General features: G+C 41.3%; 1 long non-coding RNA gene across 1 annotated transcript; it reads left to right on the plus strand.

Annotated features, from left to right (window-relative positions):
* The first annotated feature begins 813 nt into the window (after positions 1-813).
* Positions 814-3,060, plus strand: LOC127531263 (uncharacterized). Its single transcript, XR_007938212.1, has 3 exons — positions 814-1,054; positions 1,180-1,297; positions 1,671-3,060. It is a non-coding gene; the product is annotated as an uncharacterized LOC127531263 (long non-coding RNA).
* Positions 3,061-23,617: the final 20,557 nt, after the last annotated feature.

A 23,617-nucleotide genomic window follows, 5' to 3' on the forward strand; every position in this document is an offset into this window, starting at 1 on the left:
TCAATTAGCTGTCATCAGAGATTTGACAATGCTCTGCAGGAAATACAGGAATTTTATGGGATCCCTATGTTAAATATATTCTAATACTGTTTATTGGACATATAAGTGATTATATAAAGAGCCAAATGAACAATTAACACAGGGACGCTAGATTAGAATGGGGAACATTTTTTTCTGGGAGTTCTTTTTCACTTCATGAGGCACTTAGAATGTATTGAGCATTATACCGACTGTATGTTTTGATTGTTCCTTTTTTATATATACAATTACAGAATCATGGATATTTTGAGTTCATTATTGGTTGAGGATTTTTTCTCTTTTCACAGGAAATTCTGGAAACACTAGGCTGTTTGATGGAGAGCCAGACCATCTTGTACCTTCATCGTCTGCATTTCTTGTTGAGAGTGACCTGTTTCTGATGGCAGGCCGCATGTTGGGCATTGCTTTTTGCATGGAGGTCCTGCACTGACAGGCCTAAGCCCTGCGATTGTTCACATCCTGTGTGGGGGCACAGCAGAAACTGCCATCATCGATATCAATGATTGTCCAGACATTGATCTACGGGAGAAAATTACACTGGTATGTATTCTGTAAAACTGTATTAGGTGACATATTTTTACACGTAATAACACGCACACACACACACCAATCTTTTTGATTGGGTTTAAGTGTTCATTGTGTTTTGTCTAAAAGGTCAAAGGGAGTCCTGAACTCTCAGCTGATGAAAAGGAGAGTCTTGATAGCTTGTGTCTCGCATGGGACCTTCCTTTGATGACAGAAAACAACCGAAGATGGCTCTTTGAAAGGCTTCTACATCATGCAGTATTTATTTAATGTTTAAATTATTAATAGTCATTCATATATCTTTTAAACCAGTATAACAAACAAAAAAATCGATGTATTTTTCCAGTAGGCCATTGGACAGTTCATGAGGCAGATAAAGCAAATAAGAAAGGGGCTAAAAGAAACCATGTTGTGGCCATTCATCAGTGAACGTCCAGATGTAGCTCCTATAATTTTCCCTCGAGAGTTTAGTGCTGTGTTGACCCCAGAGGTAAACAGTTCCGTTAAAAAAAACTGCTAACCATTTCTGAAATTTGATTGTTAAATCAACACTCCAGGGCTATTGCTTATTCCAGATGGTTTACGTTTTCTATGTTTTGTTTATCTTGTGTTTAGCACATTCTGGAATGCATCAGCTGGCCTACAATGACTGATGAAGATGTTGACGATGATGAATGCTCTTTGATGGACAAGAACCGCATGACTGGTTACCTTCGCCGGTTCATTGAAAATGGTATACTTCAGTTTCTATTCCACTGTAGTTTTTTCTAATCCAAATAAATTCCGCCACATTTTATTTTCACAACCTCAAAAAGATACTTTACACTGTTAAAAAAAACAATGACTATCTGGAGAAGGTACAGTGACCATATATGGCATAAATGTAAAAGATTTGCTCTAAAGTTTGTTTTGATAATTATTCAGAAAACTGATATAGATGAAATCTGGAGTCTGAATCTGCTATATCGTCAACACCTATCTAGCAAAGTATTGGTTGGTTTTCCTCACAAATAACTGTGTAACAACCATTAGCTATTTTTTATTATTATTTAAGAAGAGGATTTTCCATTACTATGACCATTTATATGTGTATTCACATTTTGTAGCATCCAGTGATGAACTGAAGGCACTTGTGACGTTCTGGATTGGATGGGAGAAACCGACGACTACCCTCACAGTGTGTGTGAGACTGAATGTTGCCTACCAAAATCTTCTACATGCTTTGAGACTCTCCGTCTTCCTGCCCGCTACAAGGACTTCTCTACATTTAAGGAAGAATTGATTGCCTGCATTCAGACATCTGACACTGGATTTGGATTGGTGTAATGGCCATGCTTAAATGTAGCCTTTGTATAAGGCAGTTTTCATCATTGTTTTTGCTCAGTGTTGGATATGCAATCAAGGCCATCCATGTTCACAAACCGAAAGGGGGTGAGGCACTGGTTCATGTGTTCAGAGGCCTACTGTTTTACAAACACCCTGTTTTAACAAAGTTATGGTAAACATGACTGTACTATTTTGCTAGTTTTTGGTTCTGGTTGCAGTGGGGAAAAAAAGATTAACAGAAAAGAATACAGCAAATGGCATTTTCACTACCAATGGTTGAGGGGAAAAAATTGTCAGCCCTCTGGAAATGAAAAAAAAGATTATTAGGAGAAAAGAATACGGCAAAGGACATGTTCACTACAAAATGTTGGGAAAAACAATTGTCAGCCATCTGGAAATATAACATTCTTGAATTACTCAAATGGTATGTTCTTTGTTCAAACTTTGAAATAACAGGCCATCAAGTTTTGCTGATTTTATTATGTTTTAGCAGTGGTTAAACTTATACGACTGTATTGATGAATTAGTTCTTAGATAAAATAATGAACAGGTCTTCTAAAGTAAATGTCTATTACAGCAATCCTGAAAACTGGTACGTGTTCACTAATTTGGGTTTATTAGGCAGCTTACAGATTTCAAACACAGATTAGTTTTGTCTTTGTCAATGTACACATTTAAATTCCTTTAAATGTGGCCTTGGACTCAGGACAGTGTATTGTGTGATCTCCTGAGTAAGCCTTACTGTAAGCACAGTAGGTGCTGGACATACTGGACAGTAGCCAGGTAGATGTCTGCACCATGTGACTCTGATTGTCCCAGGGGATTTATGGCTGCCATCAGAGCAGCCATTTGTTCAGCACTCAGTACATTCCCCATCTCAGGCACATTGACTCCATAGTTTTGTTCACCAGGCATTCTACTGTCCTCCCAGTCCAAATGTGGTAGATACAATCCCTGAAAAGCAGAAAAATGTTTATGTATGATCAAGGATCCCTAAACTTAGACAAAATACACGTGATAACAATGCATATAGCAACAGTGATGTGCAGCAAGAATCTGCTGTTGTGAGCCATAACAGCTAAGCAGTGCAAGACAGGCCTTGGTAATGAAGTTGATCAGCCACAGTTACAGTAACTGAGCATTGATTTTTTTTTTTTTTTACAAGTTTTGCACATCACTACATTTCATATGTACCATGTGTTTGCGCCAGTGGAACTCACTGAGTGTATGCACATTAATGAATAATAAAAGCACCATGAACTAAACTGAAGCTCATACTAAGAAAGCCTGGTTATATTGGACATTGCTTCATAGCACATCCCGATGTTCAAATAAGTGCTTTTCTAGACTAACAACACGGCACAGACATTTGACTTCTATCTCTGCATTTTCAGGTTCTGCCATGGCATGCTGCATGTTCCCCATCTCCCACAGCTGATTCGGTGTTAGGTTGCCCTCAGTTCTGAATGGGTAGTTATCCCATCCATGACTGAAGATATCCAGACTATCTTGTAGTCTTGGCAGAAATGCATAATGACAACTGAAGAGGTGTGCAATGTTTGATAAGTCAAGCAAACCATCTTCCTCCAGTGAGTGCAGCACACTGTAGTAAATACTGGTCACAGCACAGTCTCTCCAGAGTCACTCAATTCTGTTAAAAGAGTTTGAGTTAGATGAGACAGAGATTAAATTAGATATGATTAGACATTGTTTTACATAAATTCATGCATAACATTTTTCAATTACTTTATTTAACCAGTGACATTACCAAAAGGTCTCAGAAGAAAAATACTCATCATTACCAAGCCATTTAAAAAAAATACATATTTCAGGTGGGGGAGGGTGACAAAAGCCTGCCTTGCCTTTGATTGTGCACACTCTTCCCAGCAATGAAACTAGGCCTTCCTGTTCCCTTGACAGAGAACATTAGCCGCGCAATGTCAACATTCTCGACTCCATGATCTCCTCTTACCCTCAAACAAACAAACATCTTGTGCATTTCCTATTTATGGAAATCAAAAGAAGTTAAACTTTGTATTCACATTTTATGTAAATACACTTGCTTCATAGTAGATGCAGTGAGTTGTTTTATGTAGAAAATTAAATACATTTTAAAAATCAAAGTGTCTACCTTCGGACAGCGGGAGCTGTAGTCCCTTAGTCGACTGGTAGATACATTCTGACGGTCTCTACCAAAACTCTCATTCTCTAATCAATATGTTTTACCACATTTGTCTAATTATTGGAATGTTAATTTAACCCCTTAAGCCGCACGGGCCCGTATTCGGGCCCGCTGAAGTTAATGGCAACAAATCTCACTTAGCTCATTTAGCTTCAAACGCGATGATAGAAACACTATACATCCATGGAAAGCTTAGAGTCTCATGAATCCGCCGGTATAAACCACTTTCAGATGTGATTACCACAGCGGGTAATATAAACAAATTTCTAAAACAAACAACAAAAATTTAAAGGGACACATAAAGGGCATAACTCACCTTTCGATGGTCTTTTACCGATCAACGATGAAAATAATCCACAAAAACCGGCCATAATCCAAGAGTAGTCATCCAGACAATACTAGCAAGTATAATATTTTGTCCAAAACATGTCTAGAAATAAGTAAATAATCCACAAATAGCTCGGCTCCGTGCACGTCCACGCGGCGCATGGTGGCGCCGCGCGTTCCATAATTCACTGCATTTTTGTCCATAATTTTATGAAGCTTTCGGAAATCCACACGGTCTCGGTCTGAAAATGGCGACTGAAGCCTCTGCTTTCGATTCCAACCGCATTTCAACCAATCAAGTGACTCATCGCTGCCTCCGAAGCCTAAACAGCCAACCGTTGCCGAGACCGATGGTGACCCTCATCTCATCAGTAAATTCTGAGCAAATCACGTCGGAGAAAACGTTTGACTGACAGGGCATGTAGCCAATGAGCTTGCTGAATAGCCGAGAGGCGGGTTTTAGCAGCTCTGTGTGATTTTTCACACCTCCTGCTCTCCTGGTGCGGCCAGGAGCTGCAGCTTTTCTCTGTCTCCGTCTGTGCCTCTGATTCAGATCAAGATCCACACTGAAGCTTATCTGAAGTGATTTTTTGAGTTCTTTATGAGTTTTTGGAGTGAAAATAATGTGAAAAAGGGCTAATAAATGAACATATACCATTTTTGCACAGGGTGTACATAGGGTGTCCAAAATTGACATAATTGGGCATATTAGTACAAAAACGTGTGAAACACTCATTTCTTGTAGTATTGCTCTGAAATTTTGTCCTGAACTATGTAAGACCCCAGGCTGTTGCCTTGTTGTGTTTCAAGCTGTCACAGTGCTGCCACATTAATTTTCAGGTGTTTTATTAGGGAAAAAATTTAGGCGTGAATAAAATTCATCCTAATTCAGTGTGTTCCAACATAAATAATTTTGTGCCAGTAGCACCTAGAGTAATTCTGACTGCACTGGGTGAAAATTCAGGTTGTTAGCTTTCAAAGGAGACCCCAACCATGCCTGTACTCCAAACAGTTCAAGAACGGCATTCAATTTACTTTCTGTACATCTTCAGTAGAAATTTCAGAGGAAAATTGACCGCAGCTTAAAGGTTAATTGAAGTGATGATGGGAGTGTGCTCTGTCTTTAGAACACATAGTCTGTCTGTCTTGATTGATAGTAAGTGTAAAATAATTTGGTTAAAAAATTTAGTACTAGAATTGCGAGTTGTTGTTTTTTTCATATTTAATAATACAGAATTTAAGATGACAAGACTACTAGACCACAATTTGTTTTACAGGTAAAGTAAATGATCTTAATTTATGAAAGACATAAGGTCAAAACTAGTTAGCAGTATTGTTTCTGCTGTAAGCCAACAAAAAGCATAATTTTAATTGACAAATCAGTAGTACCTACTCTGCTGATAATTTGTACATTCTTTACATGCAAGGAATACAAGATTGCATATTGTGGTGAAGTAGGCAAGGCAAGTAATGAACCTATGAGGCTCCATTATTTACTGTGATGGAAATCCGTATTTGTTCACTGATTGTAGGAAGAAGGACAGTGCAGTTGAGAACCGATTGTTGTTTGCTGTACCGAGGTACATGATCTGTAGAGAAAATTAACAGTGGTCTAAATATTTATTTTCATGCGGTTCTCTAATATTTTTGTTTTTCATGAATCATACCTTTCTTGAAAAGCCATCAACGGCACCGAAAATGACAATGTTGTACCTGATTAGACAAAAAAAAGACACAATCATACAGCCTCCAATATACGTAAATGAAATCAGCTTCATTTATATGACATCAAATCAAAGCATAAGTGATTTTATGACTGTTTTCACACACAGCTCATCAAAACAATGTTCTTTAACTCTTAGTAACAAGTACCAAGAAGCCCTCTCAGTGGACTGATTGCCCCTCACTTCAAGTCCCCCACCCTCCTCCCGCGTAAACTCTGCTCCGTGTGACCTCCACCTTTTGATCTTTATTATGTTGTCTGTCTGTCTGTCTGTGTTGTCTAGTTACAGGACAAGCTTGAGCATGCATTAATTAATCCCCTTGGAGGTATTTGATCATTAGTCCCGTAATGGCCATCCTTTTTTAAGTATTTGAGTTGACTTTCATTCTCAAGAGACATGAGTTTTCCATCAAAGTCTGGAACCACTTTTCATCGTTTTCTCTGGGAGACTGCAAAATATAAAATTTTGAGGCAGGCCTGACAATCCTGGAAAGTTTTGTAACTTTTCAAGAATGTTAAGGGGGCCAAACCCACTGCCAAATGCAAGCAATCAATAATGATACAGAATCTCTCACTGCACTGTGTGCATTGCCGCAGGCCTTATTTATACATACCGTATTAGCTTGTGATTAGTGTCCAAGTGGACCAAGGCTCTGGGACCAGGAACTGAGTAGGTGCGACGCACAACACACCCCAGCTGGTTCATGCAACAAAGAATGCCAATAATGTCCACACGATGCATGGAGGTCTGTATCCTCTCCCACTGCACTCTGAATCCTCTGGCCTGCAAGCTTCCTTTAACCAAGCGGTACCCGGCATGAGGCATGCTGTTTTTGATTTCTGTTACCAAATAGTCCAACTCTGCATCTGAACAAGTGCTGTAGAGTGTTCTGACAGAAAAACCAAACTGGCTCATTCTTCTGAAGATGGAGCGAGTGGACACTTCCATCAAGTTGGCAATGCATGGTACAGGAAGGCCTTGGTTGAGAAAATGTAACAGAGAATCTGGTGAAATATCAAATCCAGTTGCTCCATGAAGAACCTGCACAGATACTATGGGGACCTGGTTTTCTATTGCTTCAACCACCAACTTGTGCAGCTCTGTGAGTGAATCCAATATGGATTTGGGGATGAGAACCTGGTTGCTGACAGCACTAAAAAGAAAAGCCTCCTGAGAACACACAAACTGGAGGTAATCCAGATCCAGAGGCTGCTGACTGACAACATAGTGAAGCCGTGTGTGGAGCCTCTTAAACATAGATTGCAACTCATTCTTTTGGTTTGATCCAAATATGGTTGCAATTTTGCAATCACTACTGCAATCATTACTGCAATGAATGAGAAACTTCTACTCTGAGGCTCTCACAACCTATCTTATCCTCCTGCTTCATGGCATCCGAAGTGCACGTCCTGGGTATTGCCGAAAAGGTGCGCATAATATCCTTACCCAGCTGTCCATCAAGTACCGGCATTTTGTGCAAAAGTTGGAGCTATATTGTGTACTACATTTGGACCTCATAGCAGTGGCCACTATTATTTATTTATTTACCTACCTAATCATGTCTATAGGGTCTATTTAAGCAAGTCACCACCACTTCAGGAGAAGTTCGTGGTGAAACCGCTCCGTACATTTATATTATATTGAGCTATAGTCTTTGATTAGTTTGACTGAAGTGACTGCGGTTGAAGTGACCGCCACCAACAAGACGTATTTAGTGAGAAACAAAATATGTGGTTAAGTTAGCTCGATGGGTTAGCTCCGGCTGTGACAAAAATTACATGTACCCACGGAAGATGATTTAATTTTTCATCAGCAATGACCATAAACTCACCTGTTGGTTGCTCATGGCGCGTTGTACTGGGGTGACTGACTGACTCGGTTCTGGTCCTGGCCATAGTCGATGGTGCATGGTGCTATGCGTTAAACGACATCAACAGCGCCACCTGCTGTTGTGGCATGCAAATTACACAACAGTTCTTGGAACGTGCACTGGCATTTGTGAATAAATCCTAAGTCCTGCGGATGCGAATCGGCAAGGTGCAAAGTTACTGTCAAAAGCCACGTGACAGCGGGGAGCCAATTGTTTCTCCTACTTGCAGAATTGTTTTCCTACCTGCAGAATTGTTTTTCCTACCTGCAGAATTGTTTGTCCTACCTGCAGAATTGTTTTTTGTACTCGGAAAAAAAATGAAACTTGAAAGATTTTGTTTTGTACTTGAAAGATTTTATTTTGCGCTTGAAGGATATTTTAATGTAAGTGCAGATATATATATTTTTTAATTTGTGGAGCGTTTTTTTGATGAACAAACTTAAGTGCATTAGTTGTGAATGACATTTTGCTTTTGCAAAACACACTGAGTTTGTTTGTGAATCATTGGCTGTGAATAAAACACATTTTTTTGTGTTTGTAAGGTTTTGGCAGTAATTTCACTCCATAGTTAGAGCCAATGTCTTACGATGGCAGCAAATATTCTTGTATACTTAAATTGATCAATGAAAGAAAAACATGGCAGGATAAAAAAGGACTAAAACATATTCGTACATTCCCCTCCAAAACTATTAGAACACTGAGGCCAGTTCCTTTGTTTCCCCTGTACACTGAAAACATTTGGGTTTGACAAACAATGAAAGTGAGACAAGAGATCGAGATTTCAGGTTTTATGTCCAGATATTTACGTCTGCATCTGATACACAACTTAGATAGCATTATTTGTAACAGAACACAATATTTTTAGGTGGGTAGTGTCTACAGATACGGACCCGTACCCCTAGCCTGTGGCCTACGGATACGGCACTTTCCTTTCTCATAAATATTAATGAGCCGGACATAAATATTAATGAGCCGGCTGATGAACGTACTTCGTGATTGGCTGGTATTCCGACGGACATGAATATTAATGAGCTGGCCACGCTGATGAAGGCGCTTCCGTGATTCGAGGTGAATCTGCGTGCGGAGCCTGTCATGTCAGTCATCTTTGTGTATTAACAGTGTATTAAAGTCCATTCATTCCATATCAAGTTCCAATAAAGTTACAAGAAATTTTACAATCAGTGTGCTGGGGTCATCATTGTCTGTGGAAAAGTCCAACATCACTATCTGACTTTTTCACGGACAGCGATTTGGGGGTTGAAATCAGCACTACTATTAAAAATAACAAAACTTTTTTATTCATGTGACCCTGTTCTAATAAAGCACAAACGGCAAACAAAACAAGTGGCGGAACTAACAGCCAGCAAACTACAAGTATTTTTTTACCTTCAAAAGTAGCGACAGACTATTACATATTAACAACCTGAACAAAACCCTGACGTATTTTCTGTGTCTGTCAACACAGACACTGTCACAGTCACTTTAATATTAGCGGACTCTGTTGAATGGCTAATTTACATCAGCACAAAACAAATCTCACAATATCACAGTAAATCGAGTTTGTGGTTCTTTATAATTCATGCCGAATTAAAGAGCTGCTCCTCACTATTCACGAGTGTTTGTTTCATATTCGACATCCTTAATTTTATCTTGTAAATTAGCGTCCGAAATTAAATGGGAATATTTGCAATGGAGTTCGTCAGCCGCTTCCACCACTGAACGCGGTAAACTAATTAATAGGAACTGGACTTCAAACAATTTAGACACGGCGTCTAAAAGCGTAAAAACTACATTGTCTAAAGTGTGAGAGGAGACGGTGTATTTTTGGTTAAATTATACAATGTTCGCCGTCAAAGTCATTCATATTCATCGCGGAGAGCTTCTTTCAACAACATTAAGCAAAAACTCCGGGCTGCAAACATCCGATACGGTCTCCTGTTCCCGGCTCGGCTGCGGATCACGTTCAATGGCAGGAGGTACAGTTTTAATACACCGGAGGATGCAGAGAAATTCTATGTGGATACCATAGCCCCGGCACTCCAAGCAGGTGAAGCACCCGGTACCAACGAAAATGAAGCATGAAAACGACCTCCCCTCATCTCACTGGGCTTTTCTCACATAGCAGCAGCGCGGACAGACCGTCGGTTCGGCTTCGGGCCTTTTTGGACTAGTTCTAATGTCTTTCCGTCTTGGTTATCTATACTCAAGAACTGAGTGGTGAGTTCATATAACACCCCAGCTAAGTATATGTTGTTATGTTCTATGCATAATGTGCAGGTGTGTATGTATATGCATAAGTATATGTGTGTATGTATATGCATGTATGTGCATCTATATGTATAGTGACGTTTGTATATCTATTTTACTTTAAGTGGAGCACTGGTTTAGGTCAAGTAGGATGCTTAATGCATATTTTTCTAGATGCCCCGTTTGGGGGGGCATTTGGGGAGCGGGAGGGGGGTGTTCTTGGGTTTTGTTTTTCCCCACACTTCAGAGGTATGTATTTGTATTTGTATTTTTGTTTTTTGTCTCGGTCAGAAGGGTTGTACTGAACACTAGCATGTTGACAAGGGAATCAGGCAGATCTATAACATATACTGAATGGAGTAATGGCTGATAATACAACAATTAGAATGTGCTCTTGGAACGTCCATGGGATCCAGGACCCAGTGAAACGCAAGAAAATACTTAACTTCTTAAAAAAAGAGAAAGTAGAGTTGGCATTGATTCAGGAGACTCATTTAAATGACAGCGAACACTCCAAACTGAGGAGAGATTGGGTGGGCCAGGTCTTTTATTCCTCCTTCACTTCTAAAAGCAGGGGAGTAGCTATCCTAGTTCACAAGTCCTTACCTTTAACAGAAGTGGAGGTCGAAGCTGACACACTAGGCAGATATATTATGATTAAAGGGACTCTATACGGAGAGCCTGTCTCCTATTTAAACGTATATGCTCCGCCTATTCGTGCCCCAGATTTTTACACTAAAGTGTTTTCTATTTTCTCAAAGTGGATAGTTGAATCCTCTGTGATAGCTGGAGATTTTAACTGCTGTTTGAATCCACATTTAGATAAATCTAATAGGTCAATACAGTCTAATACAGGGCAAGCCCAATCTCTACTTGGCTGCTGCAGGGACATACATTATATTGATGTGTGGAGAACTCTTCATCCCAATGATAAGTCATATACATTTTATTCTAAAGTACACAAGTCATCCTCCAGAATAGACTATTTTTTCATCTCTGAATATGGCCTTCAGACGGTGCTTTCTTGCTCCATTGGTAACATTCTCATTAGTGATCACGCCCCGGTGTTTCTGGTCTTGTCCAGCAGAGTACAACGCCCTAGGACGCAGTGGCGATTCCCAAATCATCTTATTAAGAATCCGGACTTTAAACAATATTTTACAGAACAGTTCAATTACTTTATTACAGAGAACAATACTCCTGACATTTCCCCTAACCTTCTGTGGGAGACTGCCAAAGCAGTCATTCGTGGATTTACAATTTCTTTCTCTGCCAATCTTAAGAAAAGCAGAGAGCTGAGCAGCAGAACCTCGAACAAAAGTTAAGTGAACTCCAGGCAGACTTTAATGCTAACCCATCAGTGGATTTAAGACTACAAATTGATGCTACCACTGCAGCCCTGGACATTCTTTTATCTAAGGAGGCTCAGAAGTCCCTTCTATTCGCTAAACATAGGATGTATGAATTTGGGAATAAGCCAAATAAATACTTAGCGAACTTGGTGAAGGCTAAACCCACCCCCCAGGCTATCTCTGCTATAAAACATACAAGTGGTAAAATGATCTATAACAACAAAGACATTAACAATTCATTTGTAGAGTTTTACAAAAATTTGTACAGCTCTGAGACGAACTGCCACTCTGACTCTCTAGCACATGATTTTCTTTCAGCTGTTAATCTCCCCCAAATTTCAGATGTACAAAGAGAGTTTTTAAACAGGCCTATTACAAGTGAGGAACTCAAAGAGGCTATCGGCACTTTAAAAAACAACAAGGCTCCTGGGCCAGACGGCCTGACCCCAGAATTTTATAAAGCTTTCTGTGACTTGCTGACTGGCCCTCTGCTTAACATGTTGTCATATTCCTTTAGCTCCGGGGCTCTTCCCCACACTATGATGGATGCTAACATCTCTCTAATTCTTAAGAAAGGAAAGCCTGCAGATGACTGTACCTCCTACAGACCAATCTCTCTGCTGGACATAGACCGGAAATTACTTGCCAAAATACTAGCCAGGAGACTTGAAGGTGTCCTTCCTGATATCATCTCTGTGGACCAGACTGGTTTTATATCGGGTCGCAATAGTAGCAACAATATGAGGAGACTGTTGAATCTTATACAGCACAGTTCAGGGTCAAAGGTCAAATCTCTTGTGATTTCTCTGGATGCAGAGAAGGCCTTTGATAGGATTGAATGGCCTTATTTACTGGAGGCCCTTTCTAAATTCAACTTAGGTGATAGTTTTATTAAGTGGATATCTCTTCTTTATGCTGCCCCGCAAGCTTCAGTCATCACAAATGGTCTGAAGTCTCCTGCTTTCACTGTGAGGCGTGGGTGCAGACAGGGCTGCCCTGTCTCACCACTGCTTTTTGCCCTTGCTATTGAGCCCCTAGCGGAGGCCATTAGGAATGACCGTTTAGTGGCAGGTATAGAGGTCGGTCCTGTAAACCATAAAATCTCCTTGTATTGTGATGATGTCTTGTTGTTCCTCAGTAGCCCAGAGACTTCTATAGCTAGGGTAGTGGAAATAATTAGTGACTTTAGTCAATTTTCAGGCTATAAAATTAATTATTCTAAATCTGAGGCGATGCCCTTGACCCCTGACCTGCCCTGGTCTCCCACTTGCTCTGCCCCTTTTCGCTGGTCCCCATCTGGATTTGTCTATCTAGGCATAAAAATTACCCCATCAATTTATGGCCTTTACAAAGCAAATTTTGTACCCCTGATTCGCAAGATTAAAGAAGACCTTGCTCGATGGACAGCCCTGCCTCTCTCCCTTCTGGGTAGAGTAAATCTGTTTAAGATGACTATACTTCCACGTTTGCTGTACCCGTTCCAAATGATCCCTGCTCTCTTAACACGCAAATCACTCTCTGTTCTTAACAGTTCTCTTTCATCTTTTCTTTGGAAAAATAAGCGGGCCAGATTAAAACTTGCAGTTTTGCAACGACCTCTGGAGGAGGGGGGTCTTGGGGTTCCAGACATTAAACGCTACCAAGTTGCATGTTTGTGCATTTATCTTTGGCATTGGTTCAAAGAGGACCCAGACTCAACCTGGCTATTATTGGAGGCTCACCCAGTGACCCCTGTTCCTCTCTGTAATCTCTTACATATTTCTAAGAAATGGGTTAGCCTTAATGTTAAAAAAAACTTAATTCTACAAAACACCCTTAAAATCTGGAGACTGGCAAGGAAATTTGAAAATCAAGAGGGTTTCCTCTCTCTCCTTACTCCTATTCACTCAAACCCTGATTTCCCTCCTGGTTTAGAGGATCACTCTTTTTCCCTCTGGGCCACTAGGGGTATTAAGACTGTAGGTGATCTTGTGGTGAATGGCTTCATGATGTCATTTGATCAGCTTAAGGAGAAATATAATCTTCAGCAGAATCAATTTTTTAGATATTTGCAAGTGCGCAGCTTTGTCACCTCTGTCATTAAATTATACCCTAATGGTTTCTCCCTCTCAACAATTGAGGATATATTGAAAAATTCCGACTCTGAGAAACTCATTACTAAGTTCTATAGGGCCCTGTTAATCCCGAGCACTATCTACACTGCTCGTGCGAAAGCCCTCTGGGAGGCTGATTTTGGGGCTACTATTTCTGATGACGAGTGGAGTGGGGTTTGGCAGAGCTCCTCAGGTTGCCTATCGACAAATAAAGCCAGGGAATTACAATTCAGAATCATACATCGGCTTCAAATTACCCCAGTGAGACGTAACAAGTTTAATCATTTGCTTTCAAAATACTGTAACAAATGTCAAATTAATGAAGGCTCATATTTTCATTGTATTTTCGACTGTCACCTTGTAACTGACTTCTGGTGTCGTGTCTGTAAAGAAATTGACATTATTTTCAAGAAGAAACTATCCCTAAAACCTATCTCCTGTATTTTGGGTGTTCAGCTTACTGCAGTGAATCTAACCCCTCCCTCATTGAAGCTGCTTCAGGTGTTGTTGTTTGGTGCCAGGAGATGTATTCTTCTCCACTGGATATTGGACACTGTCCCATCTACCTCACTTTGGATCAGGAACATTATAGAACTTGTCCCTCTTGAAGCAATAAGCTTCTGGCTGAAAGACAATCCATTTAAGTTCTTCAATATGTGGAAGCCTTTTCTGGACTATATTGGCGAGGATGGGGCCCAGGTTCTGCGGAGGGGTCTATATGGACTAGCATGGACTGAAATATCTGAGCACATCCACCTTTAGCTCGCCACTACCTGATCAATGTATGTGATGCCCCTTGAGTTACTATTCTGCACAATGCCTTCTGCGCCTATGTTGTATGCTATCTGCATGTTTGTACATGTCTATATTTCATCCTAGTACCTTGATGTTTGTGAGGGAAATGTTCTTTATGTTCTTATGTTTGTACGTGTGTTTCTAAAATTAAATAAAAAATATATATTAAAAAAAAAAAAAAAAAAAAAAAAAAAAAAAAAAGTCATTCATATAAACTTCCTATAATGTGCAGCAAATAGTAGTTAACCGGCGCCAGCTCTTCAGTGACCTTAACAGTACGTACCTCTAGTACAGATGCTACGGGTACGGGTCCGTACCTCTAGCATCAACCTTTTAGGTGAGCAAAAGCATTGGAACAGATAGACTTAAATAGATTCAATTGAATAAAAATATTTAGTTTGTTAGGTTTTTGTAAGGTGAACTCAGGTAAAGAGAACGAGAGAGACAGGTGCAGTTTAAACAGCAATTTATTCAACAAAGGGCAGGATACAGATCTACATTTCCCAGCAACAGAAAAAGCCCAGGAACTGGGCACAGAACTCTAAGGGCTGTAGAAAAACTATGGTGCCCCTGGTGGTCGGGCGAGCAAAAACTCTAATAAAAACCCACGTGGAACAGGGGTAAAAATCATACTATTTTCCCCAAACTTTTGTCTTCCCCACACTTTTTAAGACCCTGAACTCACCAGGTCATGTGACACACCCACATGACCATGGGAGCCAATCTTGTGCCACCAGAGCATATTGAAGCTCCCCTTGCTCCTCTCATCCTCAGTTGTTGGGAGAGAAGCAAGGAGGAAGCAGCTGCAGGTCAGTCCTTCAAACGAATTGTTTGGCAAAATACTGATCATGTTTTGGTGACTAAGTTTTATATTTTTATAACTTTAGAACCTGACCTCTGCTCTTTTGTGTGCACTCTTGCTATCTGAACTGGTGAGTTTGAATTTGTCTTGAGTTTTGTCATTGCTCATGTTAGCATTAGCCATTAGCCTCAATGCTAATGCTAACATGTGGCTTTTTGAACATTTTTATGTGTGTATTTTTCATTTTCCTTAGATTTGGTTTATATGCTAGCATGCTAACATTAGCATGCTGTGTCTAAGATGCTAATTATGGTTAATAGGAATGGTGATCATCTTATGAATTCATTTTTTGGTAAATTTGGATAGATTATGGCATGCTAATGTTAGCTTAGCTTTAGCTTCAGTTAACGTTATCTTATTTTGTGGTTCGGTCCGTACAGGCCAGGTGCCCCTGCTTTGCTTTACACTGCCATGCGGTCCAACCACTGATGTCGAGCTTGAACAAGGCCAGGAGTCTACGGAAGCCCAAAACGACTCGACCCAATTCCACCATTAATGGTCTGGTAGGAGGCTTCTGCAGTCTTCCTCAAACTCTCTCACCTCCTCAATCGAGCCATATTCCCCCTTCACTCAAACTTCATGGACATTCAGCGCTCTGCCTCCAGCTACACTCTTCTTAATAACTACTCCGCTCGTATGGGACAGGTGTACCGGACCTTGGTTTTTATTTAAAACCTGGAAATGGAATGAACTGTTTCTTATTGTGCACATATGATTTTGCCGGTTTAAAATTTCTATACTTTGAAAATATTATGTTCCTTTGTCAAATCACTTGAATAATTAATTTCATATAATCTCACGCAACTTAATTTTCTTGTTTGTCTTTATTTACTGCACTGCTCTCCAGTAGCCAAACTAAAATCTTCTGATTGATTCCACTAGCCAATATATTAGTCATAACACAGCATTACAAAACAAGCAAAAACATGCTACACACGGCAGGTAAAACCTGGGAAGGAATGCGGAGTGCAAGAAATAACTACAACAAAGAGCAGGCAAGTTACTATAATTAGGATCATGCAAGTAACTATAATTTAGGATCGTGCAAATAACTAACTAGGATCAGAGATCAACTCCAATCATTCTGCACAGAGCTAGAGAAATTCTCAAGGAACACAAGTGGTTGTTAACAAACAAAGGCTATAGAGACACAAGATAGCTCAGGGCAATAACGAAGGAAGCTGCTGGGTGACGATAACTGTAGGACAAAGCACTGAACTCAAAACTCTATGAAGCAAAAAAAAAAACCCTCCAAATCTGCAAAAACTCTCAAGACTAAGCTACTAGTATCTGTTAACTTAAACGGAAAAACATCCGCCTAACGAAGACTCAAAGCTAAAGGCAGAAGTCTCTGGTACATTAAAACATCAGACATAAACTGACTGCTCAGACTGAGGCGAGGCTGATTGTGGCATGAGTTAGGGAACTGGAAAACCGTGGGGGCTGGAAGTCCAAGGAGCTGAGGAGGGGGGCTGCGACGGCAGGAGAAGGTTGACAGGGTTGGGAACCATGATGATGGCGGAGAGGAATCAGGCGGCATGTCCAGAGGGAGGAATGGGTTTGAGCTGTAGATGAATCCAGAAATTCATATGAAGGTGAGCAGGAACGGGTGGAGGATCGACTGAGAAAGAGCTAAAACAGTTACTGAGGTTCTGTTGGAGAAAAAGCTGTAGAACCATGTGCAGAAAACTGACATTGGACATTCACAATCCAGCATCTGAGAGGTGACTGAAGCCTGGTTATACTGTGAGGCGAAAGTGGGTTGATTGGCACTGGTGCACCTGCTCCTGCTTCAGTTGATTGCCTGCAGAGGATTGGCTTCACCTGCTGCCACAGCACCCAGTACACCTAAAAGAAAAACACAGGGAAGGAGGGGCCCTAACTAGAGCCTGTTTCTGCAGGCCTAACAGTTTCAATAACTGCATCAAGCCTGTGACCCATTGGCATCACCAAACTTTTGCATTCTTCTTTATTCATGCTTTTCCAGGCTTTCACCGTAGCCTCTTTCAGTTGTTTGTTTTGGGGAGTTACTCCCTTCAGTCTCCTCTTTAGCTGTCTTCATCTGTTTTTGAGACTCATGTGGAAACACATTCTAATGGCAGGTGAACTGACATACTTGGAATGGAAAGCGAACATCTTCCTGTAAAAAACAGGTTCATTATTCGCAATATTTTGATCTACATGGAGGGACTCGTCAGGGTTGTCTTCTGAGTCCACTTCTATTCGCTATTGCTATAGAGCCACTTGCAATAGCTATCCGTAGTAATGAAAGGATGAAGAGAATAATCAGAGGAGGTATAGAGCATAAAATCTCTTTGTATGCGGATGATTTACTTCTTTAGGTTTCGGAACCAGCTAATTCTCTTCCAGAAGCCCTCTCAGTATTTGAGACTTTCAGCCAATTCTCAGGATATAAAATTAACCTAAGCAAGAGTGAATAAATTCCAATTAATAAGGAAGCTCTCAAATTGGATAGCACAAACCTGCCATTTAAAGTGGTCACCAGCCAGTCCAATTATCTTGGAATTTGCATAACAAGAGAATTTAGAAAACTATTTAAACATAATTTTCTTAGTCTGTTTAATCAAGTTAAAGCAACCCTGTCAAAGTGGTCCCCTTTTCCATTGTCTCTTGCTGGTAGAATAAACTCAGTCAAAATGACTTTAGTCCCAAAGTTTTTGTACCTTTTCCAGTGCCTCCCTATCTTTATTCCCAAATCTTTTTTTAAAGCTCTTGATTGTTTAATCTCAACCTATATTTGGAATGGCAAACCTCCTAGGTTGCGCAAAGCATTTCTTCAAAGACGTAAACAGGCTGGTGGCATGGCTCTACCCAACTTTCAATATTACTACTGTACTGCAAATATATGTTGTGTATGATATTGGATGCACTTTCATCTTGATTCAACTTCTCCTGTTTGGGTATCAATGGAGGTCCATGCAAGCAATCTGGTATCTTTACCTGCTCTTTTGGGTGCTGTACTTCCGCTATCCTCTAATAACTCCTGCAGTAATCCCATGGTTAAACATTCCTTGCACCTTTGGGCTCAATTCAGAAAGCATTTTGGGTTACAAAATTTCTCGCTTAAAACTCCTGCAGCTTCAAATCATTTCTTTATTCCTTTGATAACTGATAGTGCATTTAAGATTTGGTACAACAAAATCTTAAATGTTTTGACGATTTGTTTGTAGACCACAGCTCTATTTCTTTTTCTCAACTGAGCCGAACCTTTGGTATTCCTGGGACACATTTTTTCAGATTCCTACAAGTGAGGCACTATTTCCAGAATTTAGTACAAAATTTTCCCCATAAACCTCAGAGTAACCCAATGGACATATTTCTCTCTTGCAATCCAACATCAAAAGGTATGATGTCGAAACTTTACACTCTCATTTTTAAGATGTACTGCCCTCCTTTGGCTGCTATTAGAACAGCTTGGAAGCAGGACCTAAAATCCACTTTCAAAGATCTTCTTCTTTTCCTATCGGCTTTTCCCTTCAGGGGTCGCCACAGTGAATCAGTTGCCTCCATCTAACCCTGTCTGCTGTATCCTCTTCTCTCACACCAACTACCTTCATGTCCTCTTTAACCACATCCATAAACCTCCTCTTTGGTTATCCTCTAGGCCTCCTGCCTGGCAGTGGGAAACTCAGCATCCTTCTACCAATATATTCACTCTCTCTCCTCTGGACATGTCCGAACCATCTCAGTCTGGCCTCTCTGACTTTATCTCCAAAGTCTCTAACATATGCTGTCCCTCTGATGTACTCATTCCTGATCCTATCCATCCTGGTCACTCCCAAAGAGAACCTAAGCATCTTCAGTTCTGCTACCTCCAGCTCTGCCTCCTGTCTTTTCCTCAGGGACACAGTCTCCAGGCCAAATAACATGGCTGGTCTCACCACTGCTTTGTACACCTTTCCTTCCATTTTAGCTGAAACTCTTCTATCACACATCACACCTGACACTTTTCTCCAGCCATTCCAGCCTGCCTGTACACGCTTCTTCACCTCTTTTCCACACTCTCCGTTGCTTTGGACTGTTGACCCTAAGTACTTAAAATCCTCCACCTTCTTGATCTCTTCTCCCTGTTACCTCACTCTTCCACTTGGGTCCCTCTCATTCACACACAGATACTCTGCCTTGCTGCGGCTAACCTTCATTCCTCTCCTTTCCAGGGCAAACCTCCGTGCCTCTAGCTTCTCCACCTGTTCCCTGCTCTCACTACAGATCACAATGTCATCTGCAAACATCATAGTCCATGGAGACTCCTGTCTAACCTCGTCTGTCCTCCTGTCCATCACCATAGCAAATAAGAAGGGGCTCAGAGCTGATCCCTGATGTAGTCCCACCTCCACCTTGAACTCCTCTGTCACACCTACAGCACACCTCACCACTGTCTTACAGTCCTCATACATGTCCTGCACCACTCTAACATACAGTGCCTTGTGAAAGTATTCAGCCCCCTTGAACTTTTCAACCTTTCGCCACATTTCAGGCTTCAAACATAAGATATAAAATTTTAATTTTTTTGTCAAGAATCAACAAGTGGGACACAATCGTGAAGTGGAACGAAATTTATTGGATATTTTAAACTTTTTTAACGAAAACCTGAAAAGTGGGGCGTGCAATATTATTCGGCCCCCTTGCATTAATACTTTGTAGCGCCACCTTTTGCTGCAATTACAGCTGCAAGTCGCTTGGGGTATGTCTCTATCAGTTTTGCACATGGAGAGACTGAAATTCTTGCCCATTCTTCCTTGCAAAATAGCTCGAGCTCAGTGAGGTTGGATGGAGAGCGTTTGTGAACAGCAGTCTTCAGCTCTGCCCACAGATTCTCGATTGGATTCAGGTCTGGACTTTGACTTGGCCATTCTAACACCTGGATACGTTTATTTGTGAACCATTCCATTGTAGATCTGGCTTTATGTTTTGGATCATTGTCCTGTTGGAAGATAAATCTCCGTCCCAGTCTCAGGTCTTTTGCAGACTCCAACAGGTTTTCTTCCAGAATGGTCCTGTATTTGGCTCCATTCATCTTCCCATCAATTTTAACCATCTTCCCTGTCCCTGCTGAAGAAAAGCAGGCCCAAACCATGAGGCTGCCACCACCATGTTTGACAGTGGGGATGGTGTGTTCAGGGTGATGAACTGTGTTGCTTTTACGCCAAACATATCGTTTTGCATTGTGGCCAAAAAGTTCGATTTTGGTTTCATCTGACCAGAGCACCTTCTTCCACGTTTGGTGTGTCTCCCAGGTGGCTTGTGGCAAACTTTAAACCAGACTTTTTATGGATATCTTGGAGAAATGGCTTTCTTCTTGCCACTCTTCCATAAAGGCCAGATTTGTGCAGTGTATGACTGATTGTTGTCCTATGGACAGACTCTCCCACCTCAGCTGTAGATCTCTGCAGTTCATCCAGAGTGATCATGGGCCTCTTGGCTGCATCTCTGATCAGTCTTCTCCTTGTTCGAGGTGAAAGTTTAGAGGGACGGCCGGGTCTTGGTAGATTTGCAGTGGTCTGATACTCCTTCCATTTCAATATGATTGCTTGCACAGTGCTCCTTCAGATGTTTAAAGCTTGGGAAATCTTTTTGTATCAAAATCCGGCTTTAAACTTCTCCACAACAGTATCTCGGACCTGCCTGGTGTGTTCCTTGGTCTTCATGATGCTCTCTGCACTTTAAACAGAACCCTGAGACTATCATAGAGCAGGTGCATTTATACAGAGACTTGATTACACACAGGTGGATTCTATTTATCATCATCAGTCATTTAGGACAACATTGGATCATTCAGAGATCCTCACTGAACTTCTGGAGTGAATTTGCTTCACTGAAAGTAAAGGTGCCGAATAATATTGCACATCCCACTTTTCAGTTTTTTATTTGTTAAAAAAGTATAAAATATCCAATAAATTTCATTCCACTTCATGATTGTGTCCCACTTGTTGTTGATTCTTGACAAAAAATTAAAATTTTATATCTTTGTTTGAAGCCTGAAATGTGGCGAAAGGTTGAAAAGTTCAAGAGGGCCGAATACTTTCACAAGGCACTGTACTTCTCTGCCACTCCAGACTTCCTCATATAAAACCACAGTTCCTCTCTGGGCACCCTGTCATAAGCTTTCTCCAGCTCTACAAAGACACAATGCAGCTCCTTCTGACCTTCTCTGTACTTCTCTTTCAACAGCCTCAAAGCAAGTATTGCATCTGTTGTACTCTTTCTTGGCATGAAACCATACTGCTGCTCACAGATGTTCACCTCTGCCCTCAGTCTAGCTTCAACTACTCTTTCCCATAGCTTCATCTTTTGGCTCATCAGCTTTAGTCCTCTGTTGTTGCCACAACTCTGCACATCTCCCTTGTTCTTAAAGATGGGCACCAGCACACTTCTCCTCCATTCCTCGGGCATCTTCTCACCATCTAAGATCCTGTTGAACAACCCAGTCAGAAACTCGACTGCTACCTCTCTGAGACACTTCCATACCTCCACAGGTATGTCATCAGGACCAAGTCCCTTTCCACTCTTCATCCTCTTCAATGCCCTCCTCACTTCCTCCTTACTAATCTTTGCTACTTCCTGGTTCACAACACTCACCTCTTCTACTCTTCATTTTCTCTCATTTTCCTCATTCATCAACTCTTCAAAGTACTCTTTCCATCTTCCCATCACACTATTGGCACCTGTCAACACACTTCCATCCATATCCTTTATCACCCTAACTTGCTGCACATCCTTCCCATCTGTCTCTCTGCCTTGCCAACGTGTACAGATCAGTCTCTCCCTCCTTACTGTCCAACCTAGCATACAAGTCATCGTATGCCCCTTGTTTGGCCTTTGCCACCTCTACTTTCACCTTACGCTGCATCTCCCTGTACTCCTGTCTACTCTCTTCAGTCCTCTGTGTCTCACTGCTTCTGAGCTAACCTCTTTCTCTGGATCCACTCCTGCACCTCCTCATTCCACCACCAAGTCTCCTTATCTCCTTTCCTTCCAGATGACACACCAAGTACTCTCCGACCTGTCTCCCTGATCACATTTGCTGTCGTTGTCCAGTCATCTGGAAGCACCTCCTGACCATCCAAAGCCAGCCTCAACTCTTTCCTGAAAGTCATACAGCACTCTTCCTTTTTCAGCTTCCACCATTTGGTCCTCTGCTCTGCCTTTGCCCGCTTAATCTTCTTCACCTCCAGGGTCATCCTACACACCACCATCCTATGCTGTCTGGCTACATTCTCACCTACCACTACTTTGCAGTCACTGATCTCCTTCAGATTACACCGTCTACACAAGATGTAGTCTCCCTGTGTGGTCCTACCTCCATTCTTATAGGTCACCCTATGTTCCTGCCTCTTCTGGAAGAAAGTATTCACTACAGCCATTTCCATCCTTTTTGCAAAGTCAACCACCGTCTGTCCTTCTGCGTTCCTCTCCTGGATACCAAACCTGCCCATGACCTCCTCATCTGTTTCCTGCACCAACATGTCCATTGAAGTCTCCACCAATGACAACTCTCTCACTTCTAGGGATGCTCTGCATCACTTCATCAAGGTCCAACCAGAATCCAGCTCACATCCTACCTGTGGAGCATACCCACTAACAACATTGAACATCACACCTTCGATTTCTAGCTTCAGGCTCATCACTCGATCTGACACTTTTTTTTTTTTTTTTTTTTTACCTCCAGGACATTCCTAACAAACTCCTCCTTCAAGATAACTCCTACTCCATTTCTCTTCCCATCTACACCATGATAGAACAACTTGAACCCTGATCCTAAACTTCGAGCTTTACTACCTTTCCACCTGGTCTCCTGGACACACAGTATGTCTACCTTCCTCCTCTGCATCATGTCAACCAGCTCTCTACCTTTTCCTGTCATAGTTCCAACATTCAAAGTCCCTACTCTCAGTCCTAGCCTCTTGGTGTTGTTCTTCTCTCTCTTCCTACGAACACACCTTCCGCCCCTCCTTCTTCAACCAACGGTCATCCATTTTCCACCGGCACCCTGTAGGTCGACAGCACCGATGGCGGTCGTTGTTAACCCGGGCCTCGACCAATCCAGTATGGAAGTCATACATTTGATTCGCATGTTTGATTTGGCCAAAGTTTTAAGTTGGATGCCCTTCCTGACACAACCCTCTGTATTTATCCGGGCTTGGGACCGGCACAATAAGACACTGGCTTGTGTCCCCTTGCGGCTACTTTAAAATCCACTTTTACAGATAAGATATGGGAATCAGTCCTTAAACATATACACTCTTCTTCTATA

Source organism: Acanthochromis polyacanthus, chromosome 20 (assembly GCF_021347895.1).
Source record: "Acanthochromis polyacanthus isolate Apoly-LR-REF ecotype Palm Island chromosome 20, KAUST_Apoly_ChrSc, whole genome shotgun sequence".
Classification (NCBI taxonomy): Eukaryota; Metazoa; Chordata; class Actinopteri; family Pomacentridae; genus Acanthochromis; species Acanthochromis polyacanthus.